General features: G+C 36.3%; 1 protein-coding gene across 2 annotated transcripts in view; it reads right to left on the bottom strand.

Annotated features, from left to right (window-relative positions):
• The window catches only part of AKT3 (AKT serine/threonine kinase 3), a 273,332-nt gene that overhangs the window by 203,479 nt on the left and 57,704 nt on the right, over positions 1-12,149 (bottom strand). Inside the window, exon 3 of one of the 2 annotated variants that reach the window (XM_061160258.1) lies at positions 6,924-6,985. The exons of the other annotated variant lie outside the window; for it this stretch is intronic. The gene's annotated coding sequence lies outside the window, so the exon portion shown is untranslated. The remainder of the gene's footprint in view (positions 1-6,923; positions 6,986-12,149) is intronic. 2 annotated transcript variants of the gene reach the window in all.

Raw genomic sequence — 12,149 nt, 5'->3', positions numbered from 1 at the left:
GACAGAGACTGTCACTTTTATTGGATTCTCAAGGAGTACTTTACATAGGATGTACTAAGACAAGACCTTAGGTAGATATTGCTAGACTATAGTAGGTAAACAGATTAGAATTCAATTAACAATTTAATGAATATTACTATGTCTCATGTACTACGGTCCTGGCATGAATAAAATCCAAACTCAGCCCCGAAGAGCCTGAACTCAAAAAAGGGAGAGACAGACACTACTCTGACTGTGGAGAACACACAAGGTTTATGGAATCACAGAGAGGAGCACTCAGATGACCTAAAAGTAGTTCAGCATAGAATAGGTAATAATAATGAAAATACAAATAACATACATTTTGAAGAGTCAATAGAACAAGATAACAGCAGGTGCACAGAAGACTGAAAGAGGAGAAAGATATATACCCATGGGAACATTTTAAATAATTAACCAGAATATTAAAGATAGGTGTTTTCATTCACTAGTAACAAATATTTGGGATTCACTAATATATACAGAATGTAAGTAATAACATCATGTTAACCTGACAGCCATGGGCTTCCCTGATGGCTCAGCAAGTCAACAATTCACCTTCAATGCAGGAGACACAGGAGACGGGGCTTCAACCCCTGGGTCAGGAAGACCCCCTGGAGATGGAAATGGCAAACTGCTCCAGTATTCCTGCCTGGAAAACCCCACTGACAGAGGAGCCTGGCGGGCTACAGTCCAAAGGGTCACAAAGAGTCGGACACGACTGAGCACGTAGGCACGGCATAGCCTGACAGCAGAACTGAGAGTCTGCAGAGAGAATAAAAGAGGATGAGGAACAGAGTAGGGATGAGATACAGTTGCATGCAGTGGATGTCAAAAGACAACGTGCCAGTAAAAGAACACTCCAATACAGGAATGAACCAAGAAAGTCAAATGTCAAGGAAGCCTAAAGATGTGCATTCTGCAAGGGCTGATAGCTCATTATGTTAAATGATAGACACTCCTATAAGGCAAAGTAGTCAAACCCACTGAATAAGGAAAAAGGAAATAATCAGCTGTAGAGAAAAGTTTTATCATTTCTAAGCCCTAGTTAATCAAAAATAATCACCACAAGGAACATAAAGACTATAAACCACATTCTCATACCATCAATTTTATGATTTTGGAACCATACCTAGCATTTATTAGAAGAAATGAACACTATATATAAGTGAATAAAACACTGTATAAAAGAGTAAAAATTAACTATTCATTTCCAGCAACAGATAACTTTCAAGTAATTTATTTTCATATGAAAACATTCCAAGTTAAAACTGTCTCAATACATATTAAAAAGAAAAGAGTTCTTTTCATTAAGAGAGACATGAACATGCATAAAGAATGATGTGACTTCTGCTATCTGTTCCCAAATAATTTAGAAAGTAAATGAATAGATGAGTGTATAATAAAATAAAATTGGCTATGAGTTGGAAATTTTTAAAGCTGGTGTTGATTTCATGGGTGTGACTATTACTACTTTTGTACATACTTGAAATTTCTTCTTAATAAAATATTTTACTACCTAAGTGCAAACAGAAACAAACATCTGTATTTACCCCAACCCCACAGCAAATAATTCTTACAAGGTTCTGAAATTAACCTCAAACTGTCAAAAGGAATGAAAATACAACTTTTATATGAAGGAAGGTTGGAAACTTGGCTTATAAAATATATAAAAGGGAAAGGGGAGACAAAACCCAGCTTAAACAACTTATAGAATCTACTCTGATTTCATGAAAATTTAAATTTTAAAACGCTATAGACTGAAATTTTTAAATATTTAGAATTAAATCATGAAAAATAAATGCTCCATTTCCTCCAGAAGGTTAAGATATATTTTTTTCATAATACACATTACAGGATAATTAAATTACTTAAGGTAAAAGATCTGTGAGAATCTTACATAGTGACAGAGGTAGGAGACTATACCTTTTAAAACTAAACTTGCTTTAAGTTATTAATTCTGATATATTCTTTCCTAATTTCCACTGTACCAGTTTTTCCACCTAAGTAGTTTCAATTCATTTCAATGTTACTTATTCCAGGAGTCTGACCCCAACTCCACACAGTAGGACAGAATGTCATACTGTGGCCTCCCACAGAACCCTTTGTTATCCCTATCATATTAAGCAGTTCATTTAAGCACCATGAAGGAAAGGATCATGTCTTTTAAAAAAAAAATTTACTGAGATACAATTCCTATATCATAAAAATTACCATGTTAAAGAATACAGTTTTTGCTTTTCGTATATTCACAAGGTCGTGTAACCATCAGCACTAACTTCAGAACTTTTCATCTTCCAAAAAGGAAAGCCTGAACCCATTAGCAGTCTTTAGCTCTCTATTCCCTCCTCCTCTCCCTGACAACCTGCTCTCTGTCTTTTATAGATTTGCCCATTCTGGACATTTCATATAAATGGAATCATATAATACATGGCCTTTTGTATCTGACTTTTTTCATTTAGCACAAGGTTTTCAAGGTACATCCATGGTAACAGCATGTATATTTCATTACTTTTCCAACTAAATAATATTCCATTTTACAGATTACTCCACATTTTATTGACTCATATAACAGTTACTGGACTTTGGGGTTATTTCCACTTTGGGGCCTTCTATGAATAATGCTACTACAAACATTCACAGACAAGTTTTGTATAAACATGATTTCAATTTTCTTGGGTATATACCTGGATATGAAACTGCTGGGTCACACAGTAACTCGGTTTAAGTTTTCAAGGAACTGCCACACTGTTTTCCAAAACAGATGCACCATTTTACAAACCCCCAAGTAGTATCAGTTCAGTCGCTCAGTCATGTCCGACTCTCAGCAACGCCATGAACCGCGGCATGCCAGGCCTCACTGTCCATCACCAACTCCCGGAGTCCACCCAAATCCATGTCCATTGAGTTGGTGATGCCATCCAACCATCTCATCCTCTGTCGTCCCCTTCTCCTCCTGCCCTCAGTCTTTCCCAGCATCAGGGTCTTTTCAAATGAGTCAGCTCTTCGCATCAGGTGGCCAAAGTATTGGAGTTTCAGCTTCAACATCAGTCCTTCCAATGAACACCCAGGACTGATCTCCTTTAGGATGGACTGGTTGGATCTCCTTGCAGTCCAAGGGACTCTCAAGAGTCTTCTTCAACACCATAGTTGAAAAGAATCAATTCTTCGGCACTCAGCTTTCTTTATAGTCCAACTCTCACATCCATACATGACTACCGGAAAAACCACAGCCTTGACCACAAGCAGTATATGAGGGTTAAAATGTCTTCACATTCTCACCAACACTTTTTATTGTCCATCTTTTTGATTAGTGCCATCCTAATGGGTGTGAAGTGGTATCTTTCAGGATTTTGCATTTCTCTGCTGGCTACTGATATTGAGCATTTTGTCATGTATTACCAGCCATTTGTGTATCTTCTTTGAAAAAAATGTCAATTCAGATCTTTTGGCCACTTTTAATTTGGGCTATAGATGATTTACAAAAATTCTTGATATACCCTGGATACTTTATCAGGTAAATGATTTTCAAATATTTTGCCCCATCCTGTGGATCATCTTTTCACTTTCTTAAGACTGTCATTTGACATGTTTTTAATTTTGATGAGGTCCAATTTTTCAGTTTTTCATTGGTTGCTCATGCATTTGATATCAAATCTAAAAAACTATTGCCGAGTTCAAGATCACAAAGATGTAATCATTTCCTTCTAAGAGATGTATGGTTTAGTCGCTAAGTTCTGTCCAACTCTTTTGACTTCATAGACTGTAGCCTGCTGGGCTCCTCTGTCCATGGAATTCTCCAGGGAGAAATACTGGAATGGGTTTGCCATTTCCTTCTTCAGGGGATTTTCCCAACCAAAGAATTGAACCTGGGTCTCCTGCACTGCAGGCAGATTCTTTACCAACTGAGCTATGAAGGAAGCCCAAGAGATGTATAGTTGTAGCTTTCATGTTTATGTCTTTAATCGATTTTTAGATATTTTTTGTATATAGTATGAAGTGGGGATCTAAATTGATTCTTCTGCATGTGAAAGTCCACTTCTTCCAGCATCATTTGTTGAAGACTATCCTCCCACAGTGAATTGTCTTGCTACCTTTGTCAAAAATTTACCAGAGTTACTTCTCAACTCTCGATTCCCTCTCATTGACCATACGTCTATCCTCCACGTGTCTTTGATTGCATCTACCTAGCACAGAACCTGAAATATGGAAGCATGCAATAAAGATTTAGTAGGTGAATAAATAGCCTTTTGTCAACAATAAAATAATTAAAGTGTGAGCTGAGCAATACCTTAAGGAGCATTATCCTATCCCAGTATTTAAAAAGCAAGAAACTGAGACCTAAGAGAGGCTACCTGGTAAGATCAAAGGAGAAAAAAATTACTTAAGAGGCAGAGGCAGGATCAGAATTCAGTTTTCCTAACTTTCGATGCAGGGTTCTTTCCATAATACCATGGAAAGTGGCTTCTCAACTAAACTGAACTGCCTAAACATATGCCAATGTGTCAGCCTATAAAAACCAGCATATATTAGAGACAGAGACAAGCATGTATCCTAATACTTAATCATAGGGGAATGCTTCATAAGCATAATTCACCAAAAAGCCTTACAATCAAAATGGGGCAGGAAATAATTAATATACCACTGAATGCAGTGTTTCCCTCTAGACGACTGTCCTCTATTTCACTCTCAGCTCAAGAACATAGCTAGTCACACTTTTAGTCCTTAGATTATTTTGGGCAGAAGAAAACCATTTGCGTGACAGTAAAAATTATAAAGCAATCAGGTGCCTAGTTCCATTACCCTGCTCTCTTTACCATTTCCCACCTTCACTGTGATGCTTCATTCACTACTAAGTGCTGTAAAGAATGCAGAAATAGAGCGATCATCATAAATTTAACTTTCCTTTACTATCCAGAAATTAGTCTGCCTCTTTCCAAAAACCAGAGAAATTTTAAAGCTGTAGAACAGAAAAATAAAGGGAAACAAAGAAACAATTACAGGAGAAGCCTTCTGAAAGATATATGTGGGGATGTACGACGTGAGGTAAAGGAAAAACACTAAGTGTTCAAGCCTAATACTATAATTACATGCACAAGGAAGGAAAATGCGTCTGTGCAAACGCTGTGTATGCAGTATGTATAAGCAGACCATGAATTTTCTTGTAGTCTAGAATATATTCGGCCCTCAGTTTAAACTACAGCGTCTTCTCAGATCACCCAAGCACAGTTAACCTGACCTTTCATGGTATGCCCACTCTTTGTCCTACAGGTCTCCATCACTGTAATGACTACAGTGTATCTTAATAGTTACCTCACATGTTTGTCTCCTTTTAAACTATCACTGCACTGAGGGTTGAAACCATGTGTTTTTCATGTTGTGTTCAGTATAGAATTTAGCACTTTATAATTCTTTGTTGAATGAATATTTTCAAAATGTTTTGTAATCCTGAATATACCTGTTCAAAAGCATCAATAACAAGAAATTTATTCATTCTTGCTGTGATAATTCCCAAACATTACAGTTCACACATATACGTCACATATATATATACAGTTCTCATATATACTTCCCTATACAAACTTCAGAGCTGGTCAATCTGCTGGAAAACAAACCTAACTCAATGTTTACCGCTGAATGTTGTAGTTGCTGGCCATCTCTACTAATAAGGCAATTTTATACTCCTAGCAAGAAACACACAAAAAGTTCAAGACTCATCCACTACAAGCAGCATGATCTAGCATGGTGACATATAGAGAAGATGGGGAACCATCTCTATAGAAGCATGTAGAGGAATTCTTGAGGGCAAGACATCTTATACTCACCAAAAGGAACTACAGATTGAGAAATAAGATAAAATGATCGCCAAATTCTGGTGTACTGGTAAACATAAAAGGTTTGGAGTGTGAGAGTCCCAAGATGTGATTCTAAGACGTGCCCCACTGTGACCTCTTTAGGAAGGTGACTTCACTTCTCTGTGTCACTTTCAGCACCTCTATTATAAAAAGTGAGTAAGAATGCCTATCTCACAAGCACAGATACTCAGACACTAGCACGTTTGAGATCTGTTATAGTGTCCATTCCATTCCTACCTGGCAACAGGCTGTGACTCAAGAAGCAGAGTCAAAAAACTCTCTTTACTACAAATATTTGTCCCAATAGATGTCAGTGTTTCTAGTTTCATCATAAGGAAATTCTGTTTGGATTTTCAAAAGCCTCATTTAAATGTAAAATAACCTGCTATTCAATCTTTCAAAGATAACCTGTCAAAAAATAAACGGAAAGAAAAATAGAAACAACAGAAACAAAGACAGCCTGTCAAGGCCCTGTGGAGGATTACTCCTTCAACCAAAGGAGGAGGCTGAAGCAATAAGGCAATAGCAGTGAAAGGGGCCTAGAAACAAACTTTCTCTACTTTATAATTGCACAGTCAGCCTCATCTAACTACATACCAACACATACACTCACAGAAAAGTCATAAATTCATCAGTAAACCAGTATGCCAACTCAAGGGTATACTATTAAGAGGTGAAATTTCTGTTTTTAAAACAAAAAAGATAAGCCCCAAATCACAATTTAATGATGTATTTTTAACCACTACTACCACAAAAAGGATGTACTCTGGGATAAATATTTCTTCTATGTTCCCTCAAACTGTTGACTATGTGTTGAGTCACAGAGTGAATTTTGATAAAATCATACAGTATGGCATGATAGCTATGTTATATAAAGTATTAATAAACTTTGTATTAAAAAAAATAAACCTTAGAACCATTCCATTCTTTACAGACCTGACCAAGGCAATGTAATGCCCCAACTCAGACTTCAAGTTTATTCCTCTTATTAAGGTGTGACCACTGCCACTTTTTTTTTTCCAATTTCAGCCCAAATTCTCAGTCACTCACCCGCCCGCCATCTTATGAATCCTGTGCTTCCTCTCCGCCTGTGGGCTCCACCAAAGGGGACTCTATAAAGTAAATGTGGAGACAATTATTGCCAAAAGTGAAAGACTGAGAGATTCTTAATAGTTCTAGAAAGGCTAATAAGCCCTTGATTCATTAACTCAGAGAGGAGAAAGTAAATCCCACAAGCTAGAGGATAGGAATAGATTATAGCCCAACTGTAAACTGTCAAAACATGTCAAAAGATTCACAATGTTTGAAACAGAACTTTTGAAAATCCGGCAAAACAAATTTAATGGTATTTGTGGATAAAGATAAAAATGATACTTCTGCCTTCCTGGGCTCACACAAAAACTCATCCTTATCAATGAAATCAGAGAAAAGAAACATAAAGGATTTTAATAAAAACAATTAAGAGCTGCATTTAAAGGTCATACACATATAAAGAATATTAAAGGTTCTCTTTTCTTCTACTCTAGGCATTTTATGCTACATCTATAAACCTGACGTTTGCACCCATGTTCTCCTTGCCTCTTGATAGAGTGAATAAAGCACCTCTCATCAGCAAGCCTGCAATCCTGCCCTTCTTCCTACATTTCTCTTCGTGATTAATACTATCACATATTCTCCATCAATGATGAGCAAAATCGCCAATTCATTTCTAGTTTTCCTCCATTCATAGTATGTAAAATTAGGCAAAGTCAAAACAATACTGATGACAATAGAATAAACAGACATATCACTTTTTATGCTAGAAGCACAGTGCTAAATGCTTTCCATTAATAATTTAATTTTCAAAACCACTGCATAAGATAGTACTATGGACTATTTGTGCTCCCCCCCAAATTCATGATGAAAACCTAACCCAAAATGTGGGAATAAATTGGATTTAGATAGGGTCACAAGGGTGGAGACCTCATGATGGAATTAGTTCCCTTATAATAGACATCAGAGAGTCTGTCCTGTCTCTTTCCACTATGTAAGACACAAGGAGAAGGTAGGTATTGCCTGCAGGCCAGGAACAGTTCTCACCAGAACCCAAAAATGCTGACATTATGCTCTTATACTTCATAGCCTCCAGAACTGTGAGAAACAGATTTCTGTCATTGAAGCCGCCCAGTCTGTATTTTGTCACGGCAGCCCAAGCCAATTTCCCATTTTACTTTGCGACCCCATGGACTATACAGTCCTCAGAATTATCCAGGCCAGAATACTGGAGTGGGTAGCCATTCCCTTCTCCAGGGGATCTTCCCAACCCAGAGATCGACCCAGGTCTTCCACATTGCAGGTGGATTCTTTACCAGCTGAGCCACAAGCAAAGTCCAAGAATAGTGGAGTGCATAGCCTATCCCGTCTCCAGCAGATCTTCCCAACCCAGGAACTGAATTGGGGTCTCCTGCATTGCAGGTGGATTCTTTACCAACTGAGCTATCAGGGAAGCCTAAGTTGAGAAAACTATGGCTTAAATAGGCTAAATAACTTCTCTACAGAGGACCCAGGCTACAGTGGTAGAACCAGGATTTAAATTGGGCTTTTAACTAACACTGTTCCTCTGATATCTCCATAATACTGAGTTCAAAATATCTATCATCAAATATGTGCAAGAAATCAAAATACAGTTGCCCTAAAAAACTCATACATCTAATCATATATTATAACATATGGACTGCCAAAAGTATGAATTCCTCCAGGTTTGGTGCCCAAGAAATGTTTACTGAAACAAACAACAATAATACACTATGATAAGTGTTAGATGAACAAAGACAAATAAAGTAACACAAAGGTTTCCAGAAGGCAACAATTTCAGGGGTGAGTAAAACAACTACTATGAGACAGTATGAAAAAAAGTCATAAATAAGTGAAATGCAGTCAGAACAGAGTACAATTAATACATTTTGAGGGAATTTTTCAGGGATTACTAGTAGACATTACATATAAGCTGTCTCTCCAAAGATGAATAGAATGTCACTTTTGAAATAAAAGACCGTTCAAAGTTGAATGGACTAGATGGACAGAAAAATGGAGTTTGAAAATATAGCTGGGGCTGTTCCTTTTCAATTCCATATTCAACACTGTAGTTTACAGTATAAAATATCCTAACAGATGCCCCTGTCTCTCATCGCTTCCTTTTTCAAACCACTCTACAGAAAGTATAAAAGTAATCATCCTAAAACACATATCAGATTGGCTCCTTGTTCAAAAACATTCAATAGTCCTACTCTGCCTACAAGATACTATTTAAATTCCTCAGACTAGAATATTAGGCCTCTCACAATCTGTCCCTGTTTTTTTTTTACTTTCCCTCCCAATTCACCTTGAGTCATGATTCCTCTACACTGAAGCTATACTTGATTATCTACTGCTCCTGAACAGGCCCTATTAAAAGGTCTCCATCTGGACTGTGATGCATCTTAAGACCCATGTAAAAGAACTTCTCTGGAAGTATAACCTTGCCTATTGTCTCATTTATTACCCTCTGTCATATGTCAGTTACATTCCTGCATGAAGGTCTCCAATGAAGACTACAAGCCATTTGAGAGATGGCCTCTACCCTACATGCAGAGTTATTATGAAAAAAAAATCAAAGCAAATCTTTGTGTCTCTATGTGTGGGTACTGTATAAGGAGCTAATCGTTAAAAGGCAATATGGTTAGGGTAATACTAGACAATCACAGACAGTATTACACAATTACCTAACTCAGCCTGCAGAGGTGCACAACAGCTTTCCAGAGAAGAAAACAAACTGGTTCTCCAATGATAAATATGAGAAGACATAGGTAAAACACACACAGGTATGAAACAGTGCCACTTGTGAGAACTACAGGACATTCAATGTTGCCAGGGTGTAAAATATGGAGCCAGAAGTGGCAGAGTATAAAGCTACAGAGAAAAAAGGTTTCAGTGTGTTGAAAAACATTTTATGCTGTGGGCCAGTGGTTCAGAACTAGTAAAAACTCCGAATTTGTACTGCACCAAAACCAGGTGTAAGTTATACTGGAAGACAAGTTGAATTCAACAGGTAGTATTTTCACATGTCAAAAATCAAACAGATTAAAAAGATACACAGTAAAGAGTCTCTTCATACCTTTGGGACCTGCCTGGGTCATATCCTTCTTGGGGAAAACTGTTAGTTTCTTATTTTTCCTTCCAGAGTTCCTTTATACCAATAGAGCAAATAAAACTACACAATCTGTTTCCCTCCTTTACATAGAAAGTACTCTATATAAGTTCTGCATCTTACTCTTTTCTTTTTAACTGCAATGATTTTTCCATGATTTTCCATATAAATACTATTCTTCCTATTCCTTTTCAACTGCATAATATTCCACTATACTACCACATCATTATTAACCTATCCACTATTTATGGACATTTGAGCCTTTGTTCCACTCTATTACAATATACTGGTTTGGTTGACATATAAGAAAAAAAATCAAACTTTACACATATATGAGCAGAAAACAGAATAAAAACAATAATAATGTTTTCTTTCAGATTATTGTGGATAATCTCCAAATCTTTTGCCATTACATACAACATTTGTATGAACAACCCTGTACATATATCATCACAAAATGTGAAAATATATCTGAAGGATACACTCCCTGAAATGGGAATATACATTTGTAATTTTGATATATATTATCAAATTCTCCCTAGGAAGAAGGAACTAGTATAGATTTCCTACCAACAAAGATGACCAGTGACACTGACTGGTTCCTCAGAGGAAGGGAAGGATCCTAGGGAAATCTACCCTTTAAAATTATAATCAAGGAAGAAGAATCCAGAAGAAGCATGAGATAAACAATCAAACAGGTCAAAAGAAAAAACAAGAATTATTTACTGGATACACAGTAAAAATATTTACTGGATGACAAGTAAAAACAGATGATTCTTCTCTAGGGTCAAATATATAGCAGGGAGATCTAATAATTAAAGAACTAAACTATAAAACTTAATTAAAGCAGTACGATAAGCCATGGAAAAATAGAACAAATCAAGATAGTATAAAACAAACAGTGATGAAGAATAAAGATAATTAAGAATAAAAGAAAAATAATACTATTTCCCATGAAAAGGAATCAGAACTCCCTGGGAAAATGGTTGATTCCATACCTGGGAAACTATATGATAGGCCTGGAATATTTTATTGTGTCAGAAAGTCTTCACAAATTGATGGGAATATGTCAAAATAATACAGACCTAGCTTTTCGGGGGCTTACAGGGGCCAAATCCAGGATAGTTTGAGAATTCAGGATTAATAATGATAGTAAAAGGCTATAATCCATTGAGTAAAATAGTACCTGTAAGAGAAAAATTTTCTGCAATAAAGTCAATTAAAATGAAGAAGGAACAGTAAATTAGAAAAGCACCATGTATCACAAATAGCTGACCCAAACAAGAGCCATAACTGAATGCTGAAACTGGTGGGCCAAAGTTTGAAGAATACCTAGATATTTATACTGTCACAAAATGTCACACCACAAGATTCTTTTTAATTACAGAGGGAAAAATAATAACCTTACAATGGAGAACAGTCTTGGTAGACATCATTGTAACCAGTGATCAAAGTTAACATCACCAGGATTGGGACAAATCAGTACCATGTGCTTCCACTGCATGACTAGACATCATGAAGTCACATGACTCTTACATAATGATCCAAGAACTTTTTGGAGACAGAGGGCTATGAAGATTATTACTGGCAATATTTGGATGATAATACATTGTGTCAATCTTAGTTTCTTGATTTTGATAACTGCACTTTAATTATGTAAGATCGTGTTCTAGTTTTAGAAAATAAAAGGGTCATCATGTCTCAAACGGTTCAGAAAATAAACATGTATTTGAACCTAAGTATCTTTAAAATATTTTAAGTATTTCTAATAAATATATCGATGTGGAATGAGGGACAAAGCACTGGGACAGAGAGGAAATGAGACAGAGGAGGAGGAGAAAAAAAAGAAAAACAATGCAAATGTGGATAAATGTTAACATTTGAGCAAAGAGTGTATGGATTTCTCTGTACATCCACTTCTGTTAAACGCCTGTTCATATTCTTTGTCCATTTTTCTATTTATATTTTTCTTAATGTTGTATGGACACACACTACAATAACACTGTTAATCCTTATTTTTCCCAATATGTGATGTCTTTTGTTACAGATTTAATTGTTTAGTTAAATTATTCATTTTAATTGGAGGCTAATTACCTTACAATATTGTGGTG

This window comes from Dama dama, chromosome 14 (genome assembly GCF_033118175.1).
Source record: "Dama dama isolate Ldn47 chromosome 14, ASM3311817v1, whole genome shotgun sequence".
In the NCBI taxonomy this organism is placed as follows: Eukaryota; Metazoa; Chordata; class Mammalia; order Artiodactyla; family Cervidae; genus Dama; species Dama dama.
This window is presented reverse-complemented; position numbering and strand designations above follow the sequence as displayed.